Genomic DNA, 4,357 nt, shown 5'->3' on the forward strand with positions numbered 1-4,357 from the left:
GAACCACTTCGCCCGCCATCCGAGATAGGCACGATCCGAAGATTTCCGAAGTGCTTCGTCTGCCTTTTCATTTAGTTACTGTTTTTTATTCTGCTGGTAATTAACAGTTTGAAATAATGGAACGATAGCCTGCTGTTGATGGATGCTTTTACATGAAATGTAAATAAATACACAGTTATTCTGGGCCGGCCGTTGTGGCCAAGTGGTTCCAGGGTCTTCAGTCTGGAACCGCGCGACCGCTACGGGCATGGATGTTTGTGTGATGTCCTTAGGTTACTTAGGTTTAAGTAGTTCTAAGTTCTAGGGGACTGATGACCTCAGAAGTTAGGTCCCATAGTGCTCAGAACCATTTGAACTATTTTTTCTGGTATTAATAATAGGTTATTATCGTTTTGGTGCGCAACTTCAGAAAGCAGCAGAAAATTGCGGAGAAGGACCATAATTTACGCGGTCTTTCTCACGATACCCGTACGAACAAAAAAATGACTCAAATGGCTCTGAGCACTATGGGACTTAACATCTGAGGTCATCAGTCCCCTAGACTTAGAAGTACTAAAACCTAATTAACCTAAGGACGAAACTTCCTGGCAGATTAAAACTGTGTGCCCGACCGAGACTCGAACTCGGGACCTTTGCCTTCCGCGGGCAAGTGCTCTACCAACTGAGCTACCGAAGCACGACTCACGTCCGGTACTCACAGCTTTACTTCTGCCAGTACCTCGTCTCCTACATTCCAAACTTTACAGAAGCTCTCCTGCGAACCATGCAGAACTGGCACTCCTGAAAGAAAGGATATTGCGGAGACATGGCTTAGCCACAGCCTGGGGGATGTTTCCAGAATGAGATTTTCACTCTGCAGCGGAGTGTGCGCTGATATGAAACTTCCTGGCAGATTAAAACTGTGTGCCCGACCGAGACTCGAACTAGGGACCTTTGCCTTTCGCGGGCAAGTGCTCTACCATGTGAGCTACCGAAGCACGACTCACGTCCGGTACTCACAGCTTTACTTCTGCCAGTACCTCGTCTCCTACATTCCAAACTTTACAGAAGCTCTCCTGCGAACCATGCAGAACTAGCACTCCTGAAAGAAAGGATATTGCGGAGACATGGCTTAGCCACAGCCTGGGGGATGTTTCCAGAAAGAGATTTTCACTCTGCAGCGGAGTGTGCGCTGATATGAAACTTCCTGGCAGATTAAAACTGTGTGCCCGACCGAGACTCGAACTCGGGACCTTTGCCTTTCGCGGGCAAGTGCTCTACCAACTGAGCTACCGAAGCACGACTCACGTCCGGTACTCACAGCTTTACTTCTGCCAGTACCTCGTCTCCTACATTCCAAACTTTACAGAAGCTCTCCTGCGAACCATGCAGAACTAACCTAAGGACATCATACACAGCCATTCCCGTAGCAGTAGCGCGGTTCCGGCCACAGCGGCCGGTGTACCGAACAAACCAGGCGTCCTCGGTACCTCACATCCACATTACGTCATCTTGCCGCTGCTGCCTTCTCAAATGTTCTAAGAAGAGCTTCTTGTGACCGACTATGATGGTTGTAAACCCAGAAATACAGTACTGGCCATTGAAATTGCTACATCACGGAGATGACGTGCTACAGACGCGAAATTTAACCGACAGGAAGAAGATGCTGTGAGATGTAAATGATTAGCTTTTCACAGCATTCACACAAGGTTGGCGCCGGTGGCGACACTTACGTGTTGACATGAGGAACGTTTCCAACCGATTTCTCATACACAAACAGCAGTTGACCGGCGTTGCCTGGTGAAACGTCGTTGTGATGCCTTGTGTAAGGAGGAGAAATGCGTACCATCACGTTTCCGACTTTGATAAAGGTCGGATTATAGTCTATCGCGATTGCGGTTTATCGTATCGCGACATTGCTGCTCGCGTTGGTCGAGTTTCAATGACTGTTAGCAGAATATGGAATCGGTGGGTTCAGGGGGGTAATACGGAACGCCGTGCTGGATCCCAACGGCCTCGTATCACTAGCAGTCGAGATGACAAGCATCTTATCCGCCTGGCTGTAACGGATCGTGCAGCCACGTCTCGATCCCTGAGTCAACAGATGGGGACGTTTGCAAGACAACCACCATCTGCACGAACAGTTCGACGACGTTTGCAGCAGCACGGACTATCAGCTCGGAGACCATGGCTGCGGTTACCCTTGACGCTGCATCACAGACAGGAGCGCTTGCGATGGAGTTCTCAACGATGAATCTGGGTGCACGAATGGCAAAGCGTCATTTTTTCGGGTGAATCCAGGTTCTGTTCACAGCATCATGATGGTCGCATCCGTGTTTGGCGACATCGCGGTGAACGTACATTGGAAGCGTGTATTCGTCATCGCCATACTGGAGTATCACCAGGCGTGATGTTATGTGGTGCCATTGGTTACACGTCTCGGTCAGCTCTTGTTCGCATTGACGGCACTTTGAACAGTGGAAGTTACATTTCAGATGTGTTACGAACCGTGGCTCTATTCTTCATTCGATCCGTGCGAAGCCCTACATTTCGGCAGTATAATACTCGACCGCATGTGGCAGGTCCTGTACGGGCCTTTCTGGACACGGAAAATGTTCGACTGCTGCCCTGGCCAGCACATTCTCCAGATCTCTGACCAGTTGAAAACGTCTGATCAATGGTGGCCGAGGAACTGGCTCGTCTGAATACGCCAGTAACTACTCATGATGAACTGTGGTATCGTGTTGAAGCTGCGTAGGCAGTTGTACCTGTACACGCCATCCAAGGTTGGTTTGACTCAAAGCCCAGGCGTATCAAGGCCGTTATTACGGCCATAGGTCATTGTTCTGGTACGGATTTCTCAGGATCTATGCCCCCAAATTGCGTGAAAATGTCATCACATGTCAGCTCTAGTATAATATGTCTGTCCAATGAATACCCGTATATCGTCTGCATTTCTTGTTGGTGTAGCGGTTTTAATGGCCAGTGGTGTATTAAAACTTCAGTGTTATTAAATATCGAATTGAGCGCCACGTCCGCATAACCCCTACCCGAAACCCACTGCACCCAAGTCGTAGCTACGAACTTCACATTGTTCGTGAGAGTCAGGCGTTTCTTCATGTCACAAACGTACTAGGAACACGCAGTGAAATGCCACACTAACCGTACTCGTCGTAGTCGGGTGATCCCACTTCACAGACTCAGCATAAGTCCTAAAGTAACTCCCTAGTGGCGCAAACTGGTTCCCCAGGCGCACGATGCGCAGCTTTGCGATTCCAATTACGTTTGGATCTCCCCTCCTAATACTGGTTACTAATCGTATAAAAGAACAAAATCTATATTTTAGCGCGCGCTGAATAAAATAACTAAGTGAAAAGGGCGGCGTTTATTTAGACGACCGTGCCGTGTTTTACAGCGTCCACTTAATTCACTGACAGAAAATAACAATAAAAAGAAGGATACCGATTGAAACCAGTATATGTGACGGGTGCTGTAAGTAAGTCATTTGCGGAGCGGACTCCTAATAAGCTTTCACGCGCCGCGGCTCGGTAATCAGGGAGCTGATGGGCAGGAATTCTGACGCGAAGGACGTTTAACACCTCGTAGAGGAGCGCATCGACTCGACGCTACTTGCCGCTTAATAATAACAGGCCAGCCGACTCTCCGTGGCAGCCGCAGCGCTCTCCTCCAAATTACAGCCCGGTTGGCGGCGGCGGCGGCGGCGGCGGCGGGAGGAATAAAATGATCGCCCTCGAACACGCTCGGAGCCCGCCGTCCGCCGATTTGCATTTTTCCCATTTAAAACGTCACTGCCGCAATCGACTTTGACAAATTGTCGCGACCAGTCCTCTGCGGTTTAATTCCAGGCACTGCGGAAGACTGCCCGAATTCCTGCGCTAGAGAGGCCGTACACAGCCGGCCGAGAGGCTACCGCAAGGTAATGCAGTGTGCCTAAGAGTCCTAATCCGCTACGTTTACGAGAATGCCAATCTAATGTGCAAATAAAGGCGTTAGACGAGAAGACAACATCTCACCCTAATTGTTCGCCTTGGCTCTGAAGGATGCGTTGAAGTGTCTATCCTGGGGACAGAAACGCATCAACATACATGGGAAACGTCTCAACCACCTTCGCTTTGCATATAGTACTGTTGAGTGGTACTTAAGATAGGTAAATAAATTAGTGACATCAATGTGAAGTGAAGTAGAAATTAGAAAATAAATGAAAAACTTAGTTTACTTTAGAAAAGTACACACTGGCAAGCAGCGGGCAGAGCAGCAGTGACAGAAGAGCCAATGACCATGGAGTCAGCACTTTGAGGAGAAGCCATCGCCCTGCCCACATAAGCGGTAGCTGTCGATTCAGCCGACAGGGCATCGC

The 4,357-nt window shown here is 49.1% G+C and overlaps 1 non-coding gene across 1 annotated transcript; it reads right to left on the minus strand.

The window, feature by feature from the left end:
- Positions 1–602: 602 nt before the first annotated feature.
- Positions 603–677, minus strand: Trnap-cgg. Its single transcript has one exon. It is a non-coding gene; the product is annotated as a tRNA-Pro (tRNA).
- Positions 678–4,357: the final 3,680 nt, after the last annotated feature.

Source organism: Schistocerca americana, chromosome 5, assembly GCF_021461395.2.
Source record: "Schistocerca americana isolate TAMUIC-IGC-003095 chromosome 5, iqSchAmer2.1, whole genome shotgun sequence".
Taxonomy (NCBI): Eukaryota; Metazoa; Arthropoda; class Insecta; order Orthoptera; family Acrididae; genus Schistocerca; species Schistocerca americana.